Source organism: Cupressus sempervirens, chromosome 8 (assembly GCF_028749045.1).
Source record: "Cupressus sempervirens isolate cs-2001-9-10 chromosome 8, ASM2874904v1, whole genome shotgun sequence".
Lineage (NCBI taxonomy): Eukaryota > Viridiplantae > Streptophyta > Pinopsida > Cupressales > Cupressaceae > Cupressus > Cupressus sempervirens.
The window spans coordinates 574097276-574108212 of NC_143125.1; the positions used below are offsets into that span (position 1 = coordinate 574097276).

Here is a 10937-nt window from a genome sequence, read left to right on the forward strand (position 1 = left end):
TAGTTCTCGCCTTTGGAAAGAAAGTATTGGAATCATTCAATTCAGTTTTTCAATTCACTTAACCAATCAACTCATAGGATTTAAAAGATTAAAACAAACTTTAAATGTTTATATATTTTTCTAATTTTTCATTATTTTCTAAATCACATTTTTTCTTCATTCTATTGGACTATACTATTTTTGGTAGGGAGAAAATTCCAACAAAAATACAAATATTTTCTAACAAGTCTATCATGCATTAATTACAAATTTATCTTTTCCACATTTGTGACAAGTGGATTAACTTTTCAATTTTTACATTACTATTTATTTTTCTGGTTTGTAAGAAAATACAAATATTTTCTAACAAGTCTACCATGCGTTAATGAATGCATTAATTAAAACTTTACCTTTTCCATATTTGTGACAAATGCATTAACTTTTCAAAAAAAAAAAAAATTCATCTAACACCTTACAATTGAATGTCTAATCAATATTAATTATCACTATCTATTTTTCTAAATATAGAGTTAAATGTTTTTTATTTTTTATTTTAAATATATTGATTAGTTTTACATTGATGTTTATTTTTGTCATTTGTAAAATGTTATTTATTTGAGTTTACACTATATTTTACTAGCTACTATTTTACAATCTTATTCTTATTTTTTTTAATACCATTTTACAAATTGTAAAACTAATGCTAACCCTCAAACTATTTAGATATCTTGGTAGTTTGAATTAAGCATTCAACAATTTTTGTTTTAAAATCAAATATTTCAACTTATAACTAAATTGGTAGAAATGACTAGTTCATTCATTAAATATAATTTCTATTGTCATTTATATATTTCTTAAAATAATATAATTATTAATATTTTTAAAATTCCCTTCAACTCTCTCTGTCATTCTACCTTTAATTGTCCATATAATAACATATCATTCTCTTTTTTAGCTCTCTCTTCATATCCTTCCTTTCTACCTATAAATCTCCATTTTTCTTCTTTTCCAATTATTGGCATGAACTTTGACACATTATCTCTCTTGTTTTACACCACTTCAAATTTTTTCAAGTCAATCTCTTGATCTTTATTAGCCTTAAAAGAAAAATAAGAGGTTTTTTGGTGAAGAGATCAACATTATCATGCAAAGTGTGACTAAGGAGAGAAGTATTGTTAGGAGTAATAGGGACTTAGTGGAAAATATCATATCTTCAACAAAGCTTACATAATGGGTGTCCCTTTGAAGTGTGTTTGAACAAGAAATTGTTTCAAAACCAATAAATATGGTAGCACTTTGAAAGATTTGGGATGAATAACTATTTCAAGGAAATTCATCGCCACAACAGTCTATTATCTTAAAAATTTGCAAATTCTTGGCATAAGGGCCAAGTTGCTATAGGAATCACCAAGCTTTTTGTAACTTAGGAGCTTATTGGGGAAGCCACTAGTCTAATTTGTGAAGCAGTGAAGGTGGAAAGAAAAGGTTTTCTAGATGGCAAAAAATTTAAGCATAAATTTTTAGAATACATAATGGGAATAAATATCTCTCTCTCCCTTATCCTTTTTTTATGTGCATGTGGGTAATGAAGTAATTTACTTTCGAAAGACGATTTACTATTATCATGATTATCACTTTCCCATGTTAAATACATTTAGAAACAACTAAAAAAAAACATTCTTTTTGTTGTTCTCTTCCCTAGTTAATTGTATAGCTAATGAGGATTACCCACTCCGTCACTATAGATTAATGTTTGTACTCTACCAACATGTCTATTTCAAAAACCTTGGTTTACTAATCATGAAAATTATGTACCTAAACCTAGATCCTCTATCTAAATTGAAGAGCTCGGTTTTGATCCTCTGTCTAAAAATACCCCTTCCTCCTTTTTAGAAAAATTAAAAACTAGGAAAGAACTATGTATAACAGACATTAAAACCTAGTCCCTTGAAGAATCATTCTTAGCCAAAACCCCTACTAAAAGAAAAAATGCCTCTACTAAGTCTAGTCTAACAAGTACTTTGAAGGAAGGTAGGATCATAAAAGAGATAATTTATGTTGATAAGCAAGACTTAGAATGAAAATTTGAAAGTGAGGATGGTGGTTTGAAACCTTTGGCTTTAGATTATAGAATTTATTCTAGCTCTAGGGAGAAAATGTCTGTTAGACATAGAAATAAAGAAGGGAAAATTTTCAAGGAAGAAAGAAAGGATGATACCCAAGAAAACCAATATGAGGAAACTTCTTATGAGATAGGAACTGAGGAAACCATTGAAAAAGTTGAAAACAATGCTACCAAATACGAAGCATACAAAGATAAGGAAGTAGTAGAAGTAAAGAAGTGGAGTAAGAGATGCGGCAATCCCAATTAATATTGACTTGAGGTTTCAAGACGAAATCCCAATCATGAAAATATAATTCAAGAGGGAATACATAAATTTTGAGTATTGCTTTATTAAAGTGTTGAGCTTGGAGATGAAATGGAGAAGAATTTATCAGTCCAAATCAAGGGTCTTCATGGTAAGGTTGACATCCTTAATTTTTTTTTTGCTAAAGCCATTACTAGTATTGATCTTGGGGTTGCGATTTCCACTATATACAGGCTTCCAAAGGAGATGATGAGAAGGGCAATCTTTGGCACTATGATGGGAAGAAGAAAGTTGAAGAAGGATGGTTTTCTTAAGGAGGCAAAGTATGAAGATGAAAAGGACCCTGAGGATGTCACGAACTGGCTGAAGGATCTCAAAATCCTGGTTATTGAATAAGAATATATAAAAAGGGCCTAGTGGTTTAGGCTATGTTAGTTTAGTTTATATACTATGTTCAGAACTTTTTTTTTTTTTTCTTAGATGCTTAATTCTCTTCTATTTGTATATTGAGAAATAGCTTAAGTACTTTTATGAGAACTTGGGGTTGCATCTCTAGTTGGGTTGGAAAATATTAATGTATTTTTAAGTAGTTTTGTTGTAGCTATTTGGTTAGGTGATGTTGACTTTAGTTTGGACTTACGGTAGTTTTTTATTAATTTTGATGACCAGTAGAACACTAGTTATTTGGGCTAGTTATATTCTTCTCTACTACTTGGTTGTAATTGCCCAGGGAAGATTTGACCGATGTTTACTTTTATATTGTTCAAGTGCAAGACCCTTTTCCTATGTCTTCTAATAAAAAACAAGAAAATAATCTCAAAAAGTATAAGGTAAGATAATATTATTTAAAAATTGAATAATTTGTGGTACTATTACTTATAATCATTGAATAAATATAGAATGAGCCATTAAGAATTCCATATAAAAATAAATTAAGGAAATTAAAAATTTAAGAGTGAGTAAATTTATATAGTAAGAAAAGACATAAGCATTGCATCTAAATTGTGGTAGGTAAATTGAATCAATACACATAAGTAATTTGCAACATCCTAGATCATGATGATAACTAGAATAGATGGTAATAGTCTAGAATACTTTATTAAAATCGACATTAAGAAAGAACCCATTCAATAAGATAAGTACACTATTTATTTAAAATTTTGTAAATGCATAAAGAATGGTATTCTATTATATTAATTTTAATCAAATAATAAAATTAATTAGAAGGGTGAAATGGCTTATAAAATATATTCTACAATTAATAAAGGAGATGGTCAAAAGGTAGGGCCAATGGCTCCCTTAAGAATCAACATTTGCATTACACAATGAAAGAACATCACCAAGGACAATGCCAAAAGGAGAGAGAACGTGCGGACACGAGCTTTGGGCAGTTATGGACGAAGGGCACGGCAAAGGCTAGGGCAAACGATGAGAACGTGTGGAAATTACAATGCATCATTGCGGGTAGGCAACTCAAACTCATCCGATGTATTATTGCTTCTCAAACTCCGTTGCAACGATGAATACAAGGAAAACTGGTTACACCGTCGTCAATATCAATGAGGCTTTAACTGTTATGAGCAGCACTACTTGACAATGTTTTATGCGACTTATACGAACATTCGTACTTTGAAATCATCATTCCTCGATATAAATGTCCGCTCTATCTGGAATTCGTCCGTTTACTTGAAAAAAGGATTTTAATTATGGAGGTAGGCATCATTTTCTACGTAATGTCCAAGGTAGGCCAAAATAGGACTCCTCTTGAAAACCTTATTTGATGCAAGGAAGTTGATTGTGAAGCGATAAAACGCTGCCCATTATTTTCCTCTTCTCTTGCAGCAACAGACAAAATGCCTTTACCCGTTGAATCGATTGTTTCTGAAGTGGTTCTCCCTATAGTGGACATTTCAAAATTTCCAATAATCTTACATGCCGAAGAACTGAACCATATACAATATCACCCGGAGCTCGTTAAACTCGGAGAGGCCTGCGAAGAATGGGGTTTTTAACAAATTGTCAATCATGGAATCCCAGTAGATCTTCTGCAAAAGGCTGAGAATGTTAGCCGAAGTTTATTGGCCATGCCTACGGAGGTCAAAGACAAAGCCTCCCGTGGTAAGCCATGGACACTTACTACCGGAATCAAAATACAAAGTATCAGTCCTTTAACATTCGAGACTCTACCAGTCCAGATGCATTTGAGCAAATGTATGCAAAGCTGTGTGATGAAGAGAACCCAAATTTGTGGTATGCCATTTATATTGTTTCATTTTTCTTCTTCTAATGCTACTTCATTCGGCTATTTCTAATTGTTTGTATTCCTGCAGCGAGGCGATGGCAGAGTACGCTTCGTGCGCCTCAGATCTTGCACAAAAAGTCATCAAAGTGATTCTGGGAAGCCTGGGATTGGATGTACTGGTTTTCCACAAAAATTACTTCGAAAACTGCCTAAAAGTATTGCGTATAAACGGTTATTCATTGGAAAACATGTCTCCTGGGGATGAGGTGCTTCTCCCACATACAGATTCGACTTGTGTCACAATTCTGTACCAGGATGATGTTGGTGGGCTTCAGATTCGATCTCGGGAAGGAGAGTGGTTCAACGTCAAACCTCTCCCTCATTCATTTGTCATCAATCTGGGTGACTCCCTTAAGGTACTAAGTTTTCTCATGAACGCCTTGAATTTTAATTCTATTTTGAAATTGTTATGGCATGATAAGATTTAGCATCGAGTGGTGGATATGTTTACAGGCGTGGACAAATGGGCGATACCGCAGCGCAGAGCATCGCGTTGTATGTAAGGGTGGTAGAGACTGAATGTCCATTGCATTTTTTGCTTCGTTTCCAGAGGAGACGGAAATCTGGGCACCTGAAGAGCTTATAAACGATAACAATCCAAGGCGTTACAAGCCTTTCGTGTACTCACGTTTCATGCCTGAGAAGATGAGTAATAGAGAATGTAAAGACAAATCAGCGCTCGAGCGATTCGCGGCTAGATAAAGAGTTTTGCCTTCGTGCAGTGTCGCGCCTCTGAAAATGCATTCATGTCGTTGCATATTGTGTGGTGGTGTTTAGCAGCGAAGTTTATAGTTGTTTCTATCTAAATAATGGAATTTTCCAGTGACTATGTAAGAAGGAAGCCAGATATAAATTTTTGGTACGTACTTAATTTATATTATAGACATCTCTATTTTGAAGAGGCTTGAACAATGAGATACAACAGATCCTTGTAGTGGCATTATCATTATAAGTATTATCATTGATGTTTTAAGCTGGTGGACAATTTCATGTTCGTGTTAAGTGACAATAGTCTAGCACACATTTGGATTCATGTCTTTCAATTTAAAAATATGACGACTGTGTATTCTAGTGATTATGTGCTTGTCTTGATGATGATTAAATGTTTGAAAATATGAATGTATTTTCAATTAAATTTAAAGAATGATAAATTGATAAGTGCAATATATTTTTCATATCAAGTTAAATTGTGGTATAGCTGCAAAGATTTAAATGTATAGTTTTTAATTCAAATTTAGTGACCCATGTTTCATGAGTAGTGGTTCATGTGGACTCATCTCTCATAAGAATAAATGGAACATTTAGCAGACATTGCATCTAAGTGATGCTCATGGAGGTGAAGCATTGTGACTTCCTGAGAGGTCACCCATTCTTATACTACATCAGCTCAAGCATGCTTAACTATAGAGTTTCCTCCATGGTTAAACAATTTCTACAAACCCTTCAATAAGAAAGAATGTTATTCTTATGTACTTATTTTAAAAATCGGTTTTCATAATTTAAAGTTAATTTCAGTTACCTATGGTTTATAGACTCCAAGTTCTATGTCCAATGATTGAAGGTAGTGCTCCCATCTCGAGGCAGTTTGATATTCATGGTCGATATTGAAATTGACTCTATTCTCCCTATAGAAAAGAACTAGTCTTAATTTATTTTAAAAGATAAGTATAGTTTTGAAGAACGTGATTTTATTTCTTGCATCTGTCTGCATAGACAATACCACATACTTTATTTCCTTACACTTTATAACTCAAAATTTCGTACACACCCAAACCATTTAGATATCTGATTTCTCCTTGAGAAGATAATTTCCTACTCAAGAGTATTAGTCATAAAGTGTGCAATACAAAACCACAATCAATTTTAATGATTGAGAGAAAGGTATACTTGCCTAGGTCTACAAGCTTGAGGTGTCGAAATTGAACTACTATATTTCAATTTCCAATGTTGATCAAGATTGTGTTGTCATTCCTAGCATTAGGTAGTAAAGAATCATAGGTAATCAACGAAAAAGATTGAGAACCAACAAGTTCGAGACTCTGCTAGGTTGAGTTTCTCACATTTCAAATTGTAGAGTTACCCAAAAGTTTTAGTTTTGAAAACTAGAGAAAGAATTTTTGTATTCTACAAGATGGAAGAACCTAGAAGACACAGTGAATATTCCTTGGAAAAGAGGTAGCAACTCTACTTATAATTTATGAATATACATTCTCTTTAATGATTATCTATTTATAGTTCATAAAAGGATAAGAAATAGATATCTATCCCTAAACTTTATGTGGATGAAGAAGGTCAGTACATTCTAGAAAAGAATATTTCACATACATTCCTAATAAGAACATAAAGGGAAAATAATTTTTTGATATGTTATTTGTTGGATATAAGAAGTTTTGGAAAAGGAAAGAGAGTAATGTATTGATGATCGAGTGAATAATGTTAAGCTAGGGGAAAAAATTCATTTCATAATATGGGTTTGTTTCTTAATCATGAACAACCTAAAGCTCATCAAGTGGACAATGAAACTCATAGCAAAGGAGGTGATGTCAATCATGAGATAAATAAGAAATCACAAAAACTCATAAAAGAACTGAAAATATTATTATTCCCAAGAAAAGCACCGAAATCCCTACGAAAAGTTCCAAGCAAGTTATTGGAAAGAGCGGGCCTAAAAAAGGATAAAATCACTACTCCAAAAAGGAGAGTCATCTAAATACAATCTTCCTTATAAAAATAGAAATTCTTCATTTAATAGTATGCATACAAATCCTTTATGTATGGAAAATGAAGAAATAACTCATGAGAGAAATAATCAAAATAATGGATCGAATCAAAATAGAAATTAGAAAGATGGGATTGAAGGTAATTGGAGAAGTACTAGTGCTAATAATCAAAATAGTATGGGGAACAATCAAAGAAGAAAAATCTTTCAGCATATAAATAAAGGGACAAGGGCCCCTATGATATTAGAAAGGTATAAAAAATTAGATTTCATGAGGATTGTTGGTTATCCAAATCCTATGCCAAATGACTTGAGAAAAACCATACAAACTTTTTTTTGGAGAAGAGGATTAGTCTGCAGAAACACATGTGATATTAACCTCAAAAATATTCTTCAAGAATTCAAAGAGCATAATGAAGATGTTAAAGCTTGGAGTTAAATAATGATATTAATGACAATAATGTTTATGCTCTAGTAAAAGTAGTTAAAAATGTTCAGGGCATATTAGGTAGTTGGAGATGTAATAACATATGTGCCCAATGTTGTAGTCAAGGACATTTTAAGACAAACATAGACTACAAGAAGGACATTTTGATGGATTAATTAAATCAAGGAATTCAATATCTTGATACTTAAAAAACCAAACTAGTAAGAGATCAAAGATTAGCCAAACTCATGGCCGATTCAAACTTGGAAGAAATACATATAAATCAAGTAAAAGAAGACTAGTTTGTAGTGAGCATTGAAAAGTACCCATGGTATATTGATATTAAATATTATTTAAGGTATATGAATTATCACGAGGATTTGAATGAAAATAAGAAAATAATTATAAAGTTGCAAGCATCAAATATCCTCATTCAAGGAGATCTTTACTAGAAAAATAGAGATGCTATACTACACTTTTCCCTAGATATTAAACAAGAAGCTTCAATGTTGAAAGAGATGCATGAAGGGGTCTAGTTAGGAGATTTTATGCCAAGAAAAATACTAACAAGATTCTACAAGCATTGTATTATTGGTCATATAATTTAAAGGACTATTATATTTATGTTAGAAAGCATGACACGTGGTAAAAAAATTTCAAGAAAATTGAAATATAATGTAGCTTTTCTCCTAAGAATATTCCAAGTATAAGAACCATTGTAGATGTGGGGAATTGATTTTATAGGAGAGATTAGTAATAAGTCAAGGAATGTGTATAGTTGGATCCTAGTTGCTATAGATTACTTCATTAAATTGGTAGAAATTATATGAACAAAACACTCAACTAGCAAGGTTGTTACAATTTTTTTAATGAAAAATATACAAGCTCGATTTGTAGTTCCTTTATAAATCCTTGTTTTCAATGGCATGTCCTTCAAATCAAAGGATTTTTCAAAATTCTACAACAAGTATGGTATGATGATGTCCTAATCTTATCCTTATCAGCCTTAAGGAAATTGTTTGGCTGAATCTAGTAATAAGAGTATAATAAAATTTATAAAAATGGTGCTAGATAGTAAAAAAGATCCTATGATTCAGAGTTGCATCTTGCATTATGGGTTGATAGGATTACAAGAATAAAGGTAACTTGACTATCAACATTTGAACTTGTTTATTGAAAGGAAAGCAAAATAATTGAAAATAACCTATTACCGGTTTAGAAGTTCATGAAGAAAGAGTATTTAGAAGGCATTGACTTTATGGATGAAAGGATTAATGCATTGGAACAATCATATGAGAGTAGAAGAATAGCATCAGAACATACCATTGAAAAGTAGAAAAGGGTCAAATATCTTCATGAGAAAAAATCAATCGAAAGGACATTCAATATTGGTGATTGGGTGCTAAGGTGGGATATAAAAGATCAAGATACAGGAAAATGTGGAAAATTTGATTCTTTGTAGCTAGGTCCTTTGATCATATCAGAGAAAGAAGAATACAACTCAATTTTTCATGCAAGATACTAATGGGAACATAGAAGAATTCCTTGTTCATGGCTAATACTTGAAACCATATTTCATTTAATATGGCATATAATTACTTGTACATTATTAGAATAAAATTAATTTTTTATTATTATTCTTGTCTTTTTTTCTAGAGATAACTAGATTCTCATCATATTTTGAAGTAATATGTGTCCCAAGAAAGAGCCACTCATGGCGCTAAATTATTTTTCTTAAAATTAAGCTTTTTCACATTTCTTAAGTCCACAATCAAATAGGTTTGCCAAATGATAACTTGAACATAGTCATAAGTTATGCCAATTTCAACTATTGCTAGTTGCTATAGCTTATTCTCAATATCTAGCATAAGAATGAATCTTCCACTTTGTTATATCCTATAGTGATCATGATTTTCAATGTCTCATGTTTGCATGTAGGAATATGATCTAATGCCTCATTTATCATCTGACCTAATCTCACTAATATATAACTTCTTCTATAATTCTTTGATACTTTTTCATCTATGTCCAAAAATTATCTTCATGGGTCGAACCCTGGCAAGGAGAAAGAGGGTTGGAATTTCCTGTAGGAGTTTCAATATGAAGACTAGGAAATTAAGTTTCATCTTCAATGAAATGCATTATGTTGTGAGTGGGTAAAATATGATCTTTATTGGGTTAGGTACTAATACTAACCCATTAAAATACATGAATCTAGGATAACCCACCTGGTTCACCAGAAGAGAAGATAGATGAACAAAACCTAATAAAGACCTCCTAGCTTAAGGAAAGCTAGACCTAGACTCATCATAAGATAATAAGAAGAATACCACTTTTAACATGACATTTAAGGTTCACTTTCTTTAACATGTGGAGAAGAAAAGTGGGGGCAACATGTAGCAACCAAGACTACATGGTTATATGATTCCATGATTTCACAACAATTAAAATCACATCCTCCCAATTTCATGATTTTTCTCTTAATGAATTCATGTCAGCACAATTTTGTGATTTTTTGAGCAATGAAGTAGTGTTACCTTGGTTTCATGACTTTGTAGAAAGGAGACAATTTCCAAGCTATAATTACGAAAATCAATGACAAAGGAAAAGTGCATATAATTTAATAATAGGGGAAGCATGCAAATGGATAAATGCATTCGTTGGGCTTGAATTATGATAGAATCAGATGTGAAAATATTTTTATAGATGACATGTATGATACACTAAACAAGGAATGGTCAAAATTGATGCATTAAACTCTCCAATTTTTAAAAGGAAACCATGAGGTTTCATTTCATGAACATTCTTGCGGATCCAATTTTTTTTCTTATTCATGGGTTATAGAGATCCACAACCATGGGATTACTAGTACAAGCATATAATCTAGCTGATGTTCTAAGGTTGGTTATGTAACCAAACTTGACTCGAGCACATGAGGACTAGGTGGACATTATTAACAATATGTATACTGCTACATGGAAACTGTGGGCTAGTTAAACAAGATATGCTAGTGACTATCAAAAGTTAAAGCTTGATGAAGAAAAGGTTGAAGCATGAGAGATTCTAGCAATGTTTTAGGATCCTCAAGGGTATCAACATTTTGACAAAATTCTAGATATGATCCAAGAATTACAATTCTCA

General features: G+C 32.0%; 1 pseudogene; it reads left to right on the top strand.

Annotated features, from left to right (window-relative positions):
• The first annotated feature begins 4473 nt into the window (after positions 1 to 4473).
• Positions 4474 to 5169, top strand: LOC149543696 (C4-beta,C20-epoxidase pseudogene; annotated as a pseudogene).
• Positions 5170 to 10937: the final 5768 nt, after the last annotated feature.